This window comes from Podarcis erhardii (assembly GCF_964252035.2).
Source record: "Podarcis erhardii genome assembly, chromosome: 5".
Classification (NCBI taxonomy): Eukaryota; Metazoa; Chordata; class Lepidosauria; order Squamata; family Lacertidae; genus Podarcis; species Podarcis erhardii.
The window spans coordinates 20,055,501-20,070,192 of record NC_138509.1 but is presented as its reverse complement, the minus strand read 5'-3'; the positions used below and the strand labels follow the sequence as shown (position 1 = coordinate 20,070,192).

Sequence of the window (14,692 nt, the reverse complement as noted above, 5' to 3'; positions counted from 1 at the left end):
TGGTGCTTTAGAGCTCTAGGCTATCAGGAGCAAGCGCTAATGTAACCCAGCATATGCACAGAGACTGCTAGCTTGCTGTAAAATAATTGCTGCAGTTTCTCCAAAAATTATGGCAACCCATTTTCTAGCAAGTTGCTTCTAGGATTAACTAAACTGGACAAGCTAGATCAACAGCAACAGCTTTGGGTGCTAATGTGACATCCCATTCTCAATACAGTACATACCTACAGATGTTCTACGTAGGTTATAAACAGGTTAGGTTTTTATGAACTGAAGGGAATGCATTGGTGCCACCATGCCCTTAACAAAAATGACCCTAATTTCTTCCTTAACTAGTGCCTCTGATCACACAGGTTTTTCAGGTTTGTTTGGCCTGAGAAAACAATTGGAGAAATAGATATAAATGCCACACACAACAATGTTTAGGAGTATAGAAAGTTGCCCGATACCAAGTCATACCTAGTCTACCTAGCTCAGTGACAAACTGATGTGCTGGAATGTGGGGCAGGGGTTCAAGAACAGAGCTTCTCCATGCCCCCCAAGCATGTAACAAATTAGCATGGATTAGTAATTAGTAAGGGGAGAGGACACACAGCTGAAAGATACATTTCCGTATGGCAGGATATATTCCTGAAAAGCAGGGGGGACAGGTTGGCTAAGGGAGAAACAGATGATGATGTCTAAATCCTTTAATAGTTCATTCAAGCTCTGCACAGATTTAATATTGAAGTGAGGGAAATTATGAGCAAGGAAAACTCTGGGCTTAACTTCATTTACCTTTCCTCTGCTCTTTCCAAAACTTGGTGTAGAAAGAAAAATAATTTGCTTCTTAGGTACAATATGGATAATTCCATACTTTATGGCCTGTGCCCAAACAAACCTGCAAGAGATTTAAGACCCATGGCAGAGATTCTACTCCTTTGCCTGCCACAGAGAAGGTTTATGCTACTGGGCATGAAAGATAGTGGCTCTATGTGGGTGGTCCCATGAATGTGAAACTCCCTCTCCTGAGAGATACAATCAGCCGCCTCTTTGTTCTCATTTAAATGGGCTCTAAAAACATTTTAATTTTTGATTCTATTTAACTTTTTCATCTCATTTGTTGTGTTAGATCCATCCCCTCATTTTATGGTGTGATGACTTACGGCTCTGGTATTTATCCCCCACCCCACCCCATTTTATTCTATGATGTGATGACCTAGAGTGAAGAAATACATTTGAACCCTGAAAAATATTTGTATTCATGACTGGCTTACCAAGGGTTCTTTTCTGTTCTTTTTTATGAGGCTGGTAGAATTGGATTAGTGTAAAATGTTTCACCACTGCAATTATTATTGGTGCACTGTTGTATTTTTATATGTCTTTTGTTTTTATATGTTGCAAGCTATTGTAAGAAGACTATATATATTGAATGGCAGCATTAAATGAGTGAATGCATTCATTAAGCAAAGAAGAAGAAGAAGAAGAAGAAGAAGAAGAAGAAGAAGAAGAAGAAGAAGAAGAAATTGGATAACATTTTTTTTTTTAAAAAAAAAAAAAACCCAACTTGTGAATTCCAAAAGTTCTGCTAAAACTGGCCTCTCAAAGTCATTTTTCACCTTTGGACATGGAGAATTTGATCTGTTACTGCAAACTATAATGGGTCTGTCACAACTGTGGATATTAATGGACACCTGACCTTTCCAGTGCCTTACACTGGGGTCACTTCAAAATGGTTTTATGTCTTTGGTTTGAAGAAGTGTTCTTAAGAGAGAACTTCATTTAGTCTCATCTATTTTTAGTAAATCCAACTCTTCAGACAGCAAGCAAGGTCAGCAAATCTTCACCAGAAGGTCACAAACCCACGATGCAGCACTATGTAAGTTGCCAGGCCATTAATTATTCCACAGAACAAACTCTACTCTACTTCTTTGGTTAGGCTGGTTACCATCTGTAGTTAAAGTAGAAGTAGAGATACTGAAAGCTGAATACATGATATCTTTATTTTCCGGCTGCCAGAAAGAAGCAAGTGCTTGGGCCTCATTGTTAGAAATCTTTGTGTGAACAGATCTGTATGGGATTGGGTTGCTTGATTGCAGACTAGGACATCTGTTTCTGTTTGGTGTGCATGGAACACACAGAAATGTCTTCTCCACTGAGCCAGCCCACTTTGACATGGAGTGAAGCAGCTGCCTCAGGCAGCGGAAACAGAAGAGGCGGCACTCCTAGAAGTGCTCTACCCGGACACTGCCGAGGAAGCAACCCAGGTAAGGGAGGCTATTGTGGCAGTGAAGCAGCACAGGACTCCACTGGCCCAGCTGCTTTATTTCTTCCCTGCTTCTAGGGACAGAGAGGGACCACTGGGCAAAGCTCTGCAGAATGCCTCACTATCAGGAGTATGTGCAGGAGCCAGGCCCTGTGACCAGTAGGGCTTCGCAGGACTGGGGCTTTCCGAAGTTTGTTCTGAAGAGGCAAGACGCGGCCGCACAGGTGAGGTCAATTGGTAACTCACAGCACCTGGTGGCAAGAGCCGGGAAGGGATATAAGACCAACATTTCCCATTGGCTCTTTGCCACAGCAACACGCTTCCTGCCTTGCTGCGCTTGGATTCTTGACTCCTTGCTTCCTGATCCTCAAACCCTTGACTCCTCGACTCCTGGTTTCCTGAGCCTCGGACCCTTGGCTTCTGGACTTCTGGCTTCCGGACTCCTGTTCCTGCTCCCACCCCACCATCTTGCCCCCGGTCGCAATGTCCTCCACCAGGACTTCGTAAACCAGACCGTGACATTCACCTCTCAACCAGTTGGCGAGAGGGGAGGAGTTCACTCACCCAGCTTTGCTGCCAGCTGGGAAGGAGCTTTGGAAAGAGGAATGGATTTGGTCTTCTTGATGACCCAATGGCCTGATCTAGCGTACATTAGACAACCCAGCCATATTTCAGCCCAGGATGTTCTGCCCCAGTTGGAAAATGGATGCTTGATTAGAGATGTAGGAGGACTCAGAAATTAAAACAACATAACTAGCTTTGCTTGGAATATAAAACTCTGGGTCTGGGTCTGCACCTCTCTCATTGCAAGCAGGACCTGCAAGAAAATGTTGCCATATGGAGTGCTTCTACTCAGGGTTCCAGCCAGCTGTGTGCATTCCAGAATATGACATTCCACTCTCCCTCTTCATTTTTCTGGTTTCTATTTTTTGTCTCCCAGAAGTCAGCCAGTAAGTTAGTATTCCATGCTCACTAAGCATGCTCAGTTTTCACTGGTTTGTTTTTGAGGGTTTCCCCTTAGGCTTTTTTTCTCTAAAGTTTTTTTGTACTTCAGCAAACGGTGAGGTTTCTCCAAGCCTGCCTCTTCCATGTGAATGGTGTCATTTTTGCTAGATAAGGATCATAAGGATCCACAGTTGGACAAAAATTCATTATATATCGTCAGTGAAGTTGAAACTTTACCAAGCGACATATGCAAAAAAAAGAGACGTCCCTGCTGGATTAATTTCATTTCTAAATCTTCTTGAAAAGTACTACTAAGTAAAATAGTGTTACAATCTCTAAAACATTGTTCCTAAAGACAGAGGTCCTTTTATTGTTCAGGAAATTATTCATTATGCTAACTACTTTGCACCACAGTTGAGAGGCCAAGAAAGAGAATCATCATTTATCACAGAAAGTCTGGAGCGGAAAGAAGCCTGAATGCTAATTTTTACTGTGCATTGATTGTTTAGACTAGAGTTAGAAAAAAACAAACGGGTAGTCTATTTGTTACGGAATTGTTTTCATATCTAGACAAATGTCACAGCGGGTTTAGAAGGTTGTTTTGTTGGTGCTCTGTATGGGGAATCCTGTTTCTTGCAAGACTTTACAAATGGAAAAACTATAGTGTGTTTATGTCAGTCGCTTACAGTATTTTATTCATCTTCCTCCAATGGCTTTATCTTGTTTAAAGGGCCTCTCTTGCAGGTTGTATACAGGGTTGTTGTGAGATAAACATAACTTCATTTATTTATTAAAAAATATTTATCACTATTCATGAAAGTATCAGAGCGGTTTACAGCAAAACATTTTTATGTGTTTATTTAATCAACTTTTAACAAAATATCAAAAAGAAGAGTTATTCCCCTCCTTCCTGAAGGAAAATGGGCAATGGCCTTTCTAACATGGTGTTGCCAACTGCAATTTTCATAATTACTTGCATCAAAAAATTATTTATGAAAATGATTGCTGCCTAATTAACTGTGATATCTTTTTACATTAACTGATTTTAAAAACTTCTGATAAACTAATCAGTTATGGCTACAATCCACTTGCCTAGGAGTGATGGGTAAATTGCACTGTTGCATGTTGCAGCCCTAAAACATCAGCATCTTTAAATTAAGTCAATACTTCATTTACAACTTAAAGTATATTTGAGCTGACACTTTTCCCTGCTGCTAATATTCACATGAAGAGAGCAGCAAAAGCGTAATTCAGACATTCATCCTATAGGCGTGTATGCATATTTGTTCACCGTCAAACTAACTCATACTTAGATTAGACGCACTGAAAACAATAAACAGAAGTTACTTAGACCCATTTATTTCAATAGGTCTACTACTCTGACTAACAATGGATCTCACCCAGTGTCTGTAAGACTTTACACACAAAGGCTTCGATTGCACATTCAGGGAACCTTTGACTTTGGTAACATTGTGCCCTGAACGGAGCCAAAAGTTGGCACCCCCAAGTATTTATTATTTTCACAATAATTCATGCTGGTGCAGTTGCTTTTTAATTGCTCTTTTCAATAGGTTCCCAAATAAGGTGGTATTGTTATTTATTATTATTATTATTTTGCATCCCTCAGCTCAGTGCCCTATACAAGGGAACTACCCACACCACCCTAAATCCAAAGCTGCCTTAGGACTTGCCAATCAGAAGGTCGGTGGTTCGAAACCCCACGACAGGGTGGGCTCCCGTTGCTTGGTCCCTGCTCCTGCCAACCTAGCAGTTCGAAAGCACGCCAAATTGAAAGTAGATAAATAGATACTGCTCCGGCGGGAAGGTAAATGGTGTTTCTGTGCACGGCTCTGGTTTGCCAGAAGCGGCTTAGTCATGCTAGCCACATGACCCGGAAGCTGTACGCCGGCTCCCTCGGCCAAGAAAGCGAGATGAGCGTTGCAACCCCAGAGTCGGCCACAACTGGACCTAATGGTCAGGGGTCCCTTTTCCTTTAAACAGGTTTTAAAAACTTTTATTTTGCTTCAAAAACCTGCAAAACCTTTTTGACCAGAGACTACAGTGGGACAAAAGAAAATATGAGTGCTTATGCCACACACAATAGTTTTATCACACTTTCAACACTGGAAAAATCCTGTTCTGTCTTCTCTTCTTGGACACCTTATTGATTTGTTTCTGCTAAATAATTTTATCAGAAGCTAAACTGGACTAATTGACCATCCATTTTCAAAGTGTCCCTCTTTTCTAGGGAACTGCATAAATATATTGCAGGTCTATGGATGTGATTTGGGGATGGGTGAGCCTGCAGTGCCAGCATGCGGGGTCTAATGCTGGAGGAAATGGAAAATATTTGTGCTAGAATAGTGAAAAACAAACTGAAATGAAAGGGGCAGTGCAGAGCAGACTTTTAACAGACACTGACTTGGAGATCACACTGGAGATGTTAGGAGCCTCTTCCAAGCCAAGGATGTCAAGCAAATCGATAATCAACTCAGCATTTCCCAGAAAATTAAATTGGAGTCGGTGCTCTCCTATTTTGAGAAGGGATTGCAATTGCATTTGGGAGATTCCTAGACTCCAAAGAAGCAATGCCAAACGCTTCTGATATTCCAAACATAACAAGTTGAAAGTACAGTATCTAAACAAAACATTAAATATTATGGAGCCAAGCCAGGTATTGTCTCATCAGTGGGGCTCCCACTTCAATAGCAGTAATACAGTCACGGAACACTAAAGAGCATATGCTAAGCAAGATTTCCAAAAGAACTGTAGCATTTTGCTATGTCAGTGCTTCCCTCCCAAGGAACTTAACAATCCCTCTCACATGAACACAGAATGGAAGATGTCAGGATCCCCAAGGATGTGCTCTGCGGGGAGCTGGCTTCAGGCACCAGGCCCACCGGCAGACCAACTCTGCGATACAAAGATGTCTGCAGGCATGACATGAAGGCTGGGAATGCCAACCCCAGCATGTGGGAATCCCTTGCACATAACCGCAGTGCCTGGAGACAGGTTGTGCATCCATAGCAGTGACCAGAGGAGGAATGACCCCTGGGAGGAACACAGAGAGAGGAAACACCATGGTGCAGCTGCACCAGCACAACTGGACACCTTCATCTGTCTCACCTGCAGCAAAACATCTCTCTCCCATATCAGTCTCTACAGCCTCAGCAGGCACTGTAACCATCCAACAGTTTGACTTCACCCCCAAAGGCACACTCCTCCCTTGCCTCCCAAGACAGAATGATGCCAACACGCACCCCACCCTTCTTCTAGGGCAGTGGTAGGGATGGATTTTCAGACTGATGGCTACATTCCCTTCTGAGCAACATGCCAGCTACTTTCAACACCCCTCTGTCCTCCATCAAGGCAAGAAAGAGGCATTCTCAAAGCTTGTGGGCACATTCTAGTCAGGCAAAAACTTTCAGGTGTGAAGCAGAGCCAGTGAGGGGTGTGGCTTAAGGAGTGGAGGTGTGGCCTGGAGAGAGTTCTGTGCATCAGATAAAGAGGCCTGCATTTGGACCCTGGGCCTGAGGTTCCTCAACCCTGGTTCAAACCCTCCAAGTGTCCCTATTTTCCAGGGACAGTCCCAGATTTACAGAAGCCGTCCCCATTTCTGATTTGATCCCAGAATGGCCCACTTTTCCTTAGGGTGTCCCTATTTTCATCAGATAAATGTTGGAGGGTATGGACTCCTGAGTCAAGGAGATAAGTAACTATACAACCATTAGAAGCCATTTGAAAGCAGCCCTCTATAGGGAAGTTTTAAATGTTTGGTGTTTTATTGTGTTTTTACATATGTTGGAGGGGGCGTGGGTGGCACTGTAGCCTAAACCACAGAGCCTAGGACTTGCCGATCAGAAGGTCGGCGGTTCGAATCCCCACGATGGACTCAGCTCCCGTTGCTCGGTCCCTGCTCCTGCCAACCTAGCAGTTCAAAAGCACAAAGTGCAAGTAGATAATTAGGTACCGCTCCGGCAGGAAGGTAAACGGCCTTTCCGTGTGCTGCTCTGGTTCGCCAGAAGCGGCTTAGTCATGCTGGCCACTTGACCCGGAAGCTATATGCCGGCTCCCTCAGCCAATAAAGCGAGATGAGCGCCGCAACCCCAGAGTTGGCCATGACTGGACCTAATGGTCAGGGGTCCCTTTACCTTTACCTTTACATATGTTGGAAGCCACCCAGAGTGGCTGGGGCACACCAATCAGATGGGTGGGGTATAAATAATAAAATTATTATTATTATGGAATAGGACATCCCTATTTCCATCGGAGAAATGTTGGAGGGTATGCTGTTTTAAGGAGACCACTGTGGGGTAAAACATGAGTTATTTTAAATCCATCCAAGTCCAACACTGTGCGTGGAATCCAGTGTTTTTGTTCTGTAAATGGAAGAAGTGTTGTTCCCTCATTCTTTGAATGGAAGCTCCTTCTGTTCACAAAGTAAAAAGGTTAGGTACTAATCTATATCTACTATTTCCATACTGGCTGTGCAAAAAACTGGGAAGGCATCTCCCCAAATTAGAATGCTTTGAAGCCTAGGTGGATCTTTTGTCTTTTTTCTACTGCAGTTACCCATTCTGGGCCTTTGGGATGGGTCAGATCAAATTCTAAACACACACAAAAATAAGGGGCAAGGGGTAGAGGTAATATAGACAGCCAAGCAAAAACAGTGGAAAAGTACAGGTTCCTGTGAGACATTTTGACTTATGATTTTGTGCCCAAAGACTTGGCATTCCTGCCTTTCTCATCTAATAAAGAGAGATGATTCACTGATAATGGAAATGGTTCCTTAAGTAAATTGCTGCCTCATCTAGGCTTTTGTATTTGTAAGCAATAACTGGAAGCTACGGCACATTTTTACTCTCTTGTCTGGAAAGTATATTGACCTCAACTTTTGGCTCATACCTGTGTTCTGATATATAAAACCAGCAGCATCATGTGTTTTTAAAAAATGTTCCTGGATTAAACCACCCCTAACTGTACATGTACATCTAACCTAGACAGCATCTTAAAAAGCAGAGACATCACCTTGCCAACAAAGGTCTGTATAGTTAAAGCTATGGTTTTCCCAGTAGTGATGTACAGAAGTGAGAGCTGGACCATAAAGAAGGTTCATCACCGAAGAATTGATGCTTTTGAATTATGGTGCTGGAGGAGACTCTTGAGAGTCCCATGGACTGCAAGAAGATCAAACCTATCCATTCTTAAGGAAATCAGCCCTGAGCGCTCACTTGAAGGACAGATCCTGAAGCTGAGACTCCAATACTTTGGCCACCTCATGAGAAGAGAAGACTCCCTGGAAAAGACCCTGATGTTGGGAAAGATGGAGGGCAGAAGGAGAAGGGGACGACAGAGGACGAGATGGTTGGATAGTGATCTCGAAGCTACCAGCATGAGTTTGACTAAACTGCAGGAGGCAGTGGAAGACAGAAGTGCCTGGCGTGCTCTGGTCCATGGGGTCACGAAGAGTCGGACACGACTAAACGACCAAACAGCAACAACAACAACAAACTGTACATGGGGGACACGGGTGGCGCTGTGGGTTAAACCACAGAGCCTAGGACTTGCCGATCAGAAGGTCAGCAGTTCGAATCCCCGCGACGGGATGAGCTCCTGTTGCTCGGTCCCTGCTCCTGCCAACCTAGCAGTTTGAAAGCATGTCGAAGTGCAAGTAGATAAATAGGTACCACTCTGGCGGGAAGGTAAAGGGTGTTTCCGTGCACTGCTCTGGTTCGCCAGAAGCGGCTTAGTCATGCTGGCCACATGACCCGGAAGATGTATGCCAGCTCCCTCGGCCAATAAAGCGAGATGGGCGCCGCAACCCCAGAGTCAGCCACGACTGGACCTAATGGTCAGGGGTCCCTTTACCTTTTTAACTGTATATGGAGGGAATCACATCATTGAATACCACTGCTTACAAAAACCCTGTTGAAAGCTAGTATGTCCTGGAGAAATTTTATGTGTTCAGAAAGAAAGAAAAAAGCTGGAACCCTTCTCCTCACATTCAGCTTTCCACACGAAGAGTTACTGATATGTGAGAGAAGTCTGTCATGTGATTTCCTCATCTGCTGTGACGTAATCAAAGAACCACCTTGCCATGTGATTATTTGTTTCCTTATCACAGAGAGGCTTCTAAATGCAGATGCAGGAAAGTTGGGGTGGCATGAATGGGAACTGCACACGCTCTTAAATGTACTATTCCCACACTGTTTGGGACAACAGTTCTATGTAACAGGACATTTTCTAGGATTTGATCATGGTTAAGATTTTCCAGGGAATCAACAGGTAAACCATGTGGTGACATCAATCAGTCCTCAGGTTTGGTTTGGCTTTTTTAAATGATCTCCAAGAGAGAAGTTGTCAAATTGTGTGTTTGGGCCCCAATATACCGTACATCTTATTCATATGCATTCCTCCTGGTCTTAGCTCAGGAAGCAGAGAACACAGTGCAGAGTTGTTTTCCATTCTCTACATCTCAGAAGCAGATGTCTTTCTGGATGCAATGCTTGGGCCCGCCATTCCTAAAAATCTACCTCCTCCCCTTTCTATGAGCCAATTCACATGCAATTATCTTAATTAAAGGGTGCAATGTAACAAAGCCACCCTGTGCCTGTATTCGCTTCTGAAAGAAGGCAGCGGCCAATTTTCCTCCAATGGCCGCTGAAGCAGCTGGAGAATACTTCCAAGCATGCTCATCCTTCTGTCATTCTGTACAGTGCAACTGCAAGAGTTCTTTCAGTCACTGCCAGTACAGCTCAATTAAATCCACAACAGGCAGTCTGCTCTCCAAATATACCTCATTCTGGTGATGGAGGCTTTCCCCTAAGCCAGTGGTTTTCAACCAGTGTGCCGTGGCACCTGGGGTGCCTTGAATGATGGTCAGGGGTGCCACAGGCAACACTGGCCTGTGTCCCTCTTTCCCTCCCTCCGTCCTCCGATGCCCTCTTATGTCTCTGCCCCCAAAGGCTTGCAGAGCTGTTTGTTGCAGCAGCCCTGGCTACAAGCTCCTCAGGTGAATGGTGCCTCTGGGGCTGGCCAGGGGGTGCCTCCCAGGCCCTTGTGGGGCAGTATGAGGAGGCAACTCTCTTTAGGGCAGGGGGGCAGCCCAGAGACCAGGGGTGGCAGCTGCGGCTGCTCAAAGGACTCCCAAGGAGAGGGGAGAGGAGAGGAGGCTGAGGGAACACCCCACAAGGGAAGGTGTTCAAAAAGGGGTGAGAGGCTGCCAGCACTGCAGGCAAGGGGTGGCATAACTGGACTCTTGAGCCCCACAGAGGTGCCACAGAAAGAATGTAGTTGGCCATGGAAGCTGTGGACCCAAAAAGCTTGAAAAACTCCGACCTAAGCAAATGGGAGAGCAAGACTTTCCTCTTCCTGACAGCTTGTGGCAAGCTGTTGGTGAGGATAAATTTGATGGGTTGTGGGGGGTGGGGGGAAGCAGCCACCACCAGATTGGGGAAGAATATGAGCCAGTGCATGGTAAGTGAAGAAGAGCTGGGTTGCTCTTCTTGCCAGGAGCTCCAGGTGAAGGGGTGTGCAAACATGTTTAAAAGTATTCTCCAGCTGTTGTGCCTGTAGTAAGTGCCAAGGCACGGGACTTCCCTTTCTCTACTAAAGGCAAATTTTTACATTCAACATGCTAGTGTAGAGTAGTTAAATAAACCACTCACAGTGCTTCCTTTCCATTTAGTGCATATTGTTGGAAAGAGAGTTTTGTTCCAAGCTGCCCCAGGACCTTAGGGTGAAGGGCAGATTTAAAATAACAGTAATGTAGTAGCATTGGGGGAAGTATTACAGAACAAATTAAGGCAGAATAAATCTAGCACTAATGTGCAGGTGCACTCTTCCATTGTCTCCCAAGGCAGATAGATGCTGTCAGGGGCTCAGGAGCTGAGGCACAGGGAAGATGGGAGATGGAGAGCGAGGGGGAGGAATCCGAAGGGAGCGTAGGAGGGGACAGTGGTCCGAGGGATTCCATGAGCCTCTCCAGCGAATCGGAAGATTCACAGAAGGGAGCGCCAGTGGCCAGGGGCAGGGGGGTCCCAAGGGGAACGCCCCAGGAGCAAGGGGGCAGCAGGGACTCCCAGAGCAGTAGTTGGAAATCAGGACCAGCTTCCCCACCAGAGCAGAGTGGGGGGGAAGAGTCCCAGGCATCGGGGCCAGTGCTTTCCCCACCAGGGAGAGGAGACGAGGCAGAGTCTACCACGCCTCCCTCGGAGAGTCGGACAACGGAAGGGAGGTCAGATCCGGCCAGTGTCACGGAAGAGGGAAGCAGTGATAGAAGTAGTGTAACGGTTAGGAGAAAGGTCACTGGGTTGGCACGAGAAGCAAGTTCAAATGTACAGGAGCGCGGGACAGCAGAGAGTGAGGATTGGGAACCGGGTCCTAAAGCACGCCGGAGGCAGGGGGAGGAGCTAAGCGACTCAGCGTCGGAAGAGTCCAGAAAGGGCAATGCCCCAGAGGGCAGGAGGACCCAGAGGAGAAGAGAGCAGCGCAGGAGGTGGAGCAGGGCTAGGATCTTAAACTGGTGTGGAAGGGGCGGAGACTCAGACGGGACTTCGCCGATCTAGAGTCTAGACGTAGGGCTGCACGCTCTGGCTTTGAAATGGAAATTAAACTTCAATAAAGACTTTTGTACATAACATCAGCCTGGCGTTGGTCCTCTGTGAGCTGGGACCTTGAGGCAGCTCTGACAGATGCCAACACAAACAAACGTGTGTGTGTGTCACACACACACACACACACACACACACACACGTGTGTCAAGAACGTGTAACAGAATGCACGATTCTGGAGGGTCCCCTCAAACAAACAGCAGGTGAACAGATGCCAAGACTGATTCTTTTTCTTATATGTTATAAGTACATACGAAGAACCTGCTGAATCAAGCCAATGGTCCATTAAGTCCAGCATCTTGTTCTTACAGTGTCCAACCAGATGCCTGTGGGAAACCTGCAAGCACGGCCCAAGTACAAGAGCACTCTCATCTTCTGCAGTTTCCAGCAAGTGGCATTCAGAAGACTACCACCACAGCTAGTAGCTCAGCAACAATCTGTTCAACAAATTAGAATATATAAGGAACAGCTAGACATTTCTTTGCTAGGTATGTTCCAGCTACTTCTGCCTGGAGTAGGGTGGACACAGCATTAACTTTGAAGAGGCTGAATTTTACCACTGGTAATAGTTTAGCTGTTTTAATTTAATGTTAATTTTATTATTTTTATAAAAATATTTATATACTACTGTATCATAAAAAATATATCACATCAGTTTACAGCAATATAAGAACGTAAAACCAAACAATGAAATCATACAAAGTTTAAAGCAACTTAAAAGCAAAAATAAGTGAAAAGCAAACATCTGCAGATCATTGTGTGGGATGTATCCTTAATTCATTTTTATATTTGTTTAAAAAATATTTGGGCACAGCATTTGTTTTAAATTAATTAATAGGTTGTCCTTAAAAGTCTAACATCAAGCCAAAATCTAGACATCGGGGAATTTTAGATTCTGGAATCGTATGTTCCAGTCGTTGGTGTGTGCGTGCTTCTTTTTCTCTTTAAAAATGTTAATTTCCTAAAACCTGCTGTGAAGTATTATTAGCAATCACATCATGTTAAAAAATGCCCTTCAAGATTAAAAGCCTGAGCTAGAGGCCAGATTGCATCTCTCCAAACTCAATTTTTCCTTGCTTGATATATGGCATCACCTACTTTATTTCCGTTTTATATCATTATATCCACCTAGCCAACTGAGGCCCATTCTGAACCAACTCATAATTGCGATCCATTTTTCTTTTAGAAGGATGAGAAATACTTTATGAACTACACACAAGCTGTACCACCTAAAAAAGAAACCAGCAGAACATTCTTATCCCTGGTAGTCTCATACTCAGTATTTTCTGAGTACATATGATAGACTACAAGTTGCTCTAGGGTACAAACATTTGCCTATTTCCTGCAAACAAATTTACTGCTAATGCCAGTGGACAAGCAATCAGTATTAAATCAGGAAGTCTCATTCAGTTTGTACAAGTTTTTTCAAACTCTAAAAGGGCATTGTATGAGGGCTAACAACTTGGCAGAAGTGGGGAGTAGTGTTACTGTAAGCCGGGAGGAAAGGAGCATTATATCAGCCACTGTGGTGGGTAAATAGAATGAGGCCTCTGGGCATTTGTACTAGTTTCCTGGCCTATTAACTTTGCCTGGTCAACAATGAAGGTGTCAGCTCCAGCCCTAGCTGAATATCTCAAGCAGAGGCTAGCAAAAAAGAAAGACAGACTTAAAACCACCTGCTGTAGAAGAATACACCCTGAGGTTCTTCTACAAACCTGCCACGTATATTTTTAAACACCTCCATCTACTCTGACTGCTCTTGACAGCAGTTCAAATCTGTCTCCAGCAGTGGCATTCTCTCATTACTGTCAAGTTAGCTGCCACATTAAGCAAAGAAAAGTACATCACCCAGCATCTTGTCTGACAGCAAGCACTATTGAGCAAGACAGGGACACAAACAAGAGCCCCACAGCATTTTATCTGCTTAGTAGGGTTGCTATCAGAGAAGAACAGACAGTCTTCTAAGGGTGCTTCCAGGCTATCGCTGTTTTGGGGTGGTATCACAGACTGGCAAATTCAATCACATGCTAGAAAATTCAAGTTGCGCAATTAAATTTGATGCGGAGCTCTTGCGCAACAAACCTCCTTCTCCCCAAAATCAGACATTTTGAGATAAGGAAAGTGATGTGGAAATGTAAAGCGTAAAAACAACACGGGTTGATGTAATGCTGTTTGAACTTGCAAAGAGATCAGAATGAATGCTGAGTAAAGAGCTGGTGTCATCTAGCATGCCTGCAAACTTGGTAAACCCAAATCATGATGAATGCTCAATAGTCAGGTGGTCTGGAAGCAGCCTAAAAAGGCCAGAAGGAAGGAACTTTCCTCTAAGCAGCATACCTAGGGGCAAACTACACTGCAAAAAGAACATCAACGCGTATACTAGGATCAGAGGGGTGAAGAAATTCCCCCTTTAAACCCTGGAAGCATCACCAGATTGTGAGAGGTGGTTTTGCAGTGGCAACCAGGAACATATTAGTGTGGAAAAGTGCAAGCTGTGTTCGCAAGTGCTTGGACACAACTCACTTTCTTGCGGGGGGGGGGGGGCATCAAAATGGTAAAACATCCTTCCACAACAAACAGAAAGCTGAAACGTAGTACATCACACAGGTGAAGGCACTCTGTTTAATAAAAAGGAGGGTGCTTTTATGCCTATCACTCAAAACTCAAGAATAAGCACTCTTAATTACTAAATCCACCACTCCAGCAGGGATCGCTCTCTAAAACATGACAAGGTTAGGAAAGGAGGTATTTGCAGAAATTTATGCGCATTAGAAACATATACAGTGGTACCTCGGTTTACGAACTTAATCCATTCCAGAAGTCCGTTCTTAAACTGAAACCGTTCCTAAACCAAGGCTTGCTTTCCCTAATGAGGCCTCCCGCCACCGGT

At 44.5% G+C, this 14,692-nt stretch overlaps 1 protein-coding gene across 4 annotated transcripts in view; it reads right to left on the bottom strand.

Annotated features, from left to right (window-relative positions):
• The window catches only part of LOC309341560 (heparan-alpha-glucosaminide N-acetyltransferase-like), a 178,957-nt gene that overhangs the window by 121,023 nt on the left and 43,242 nt on the right, over window positions 1-14,692 (bottom strand). The window lies entirely within an intron of this gene.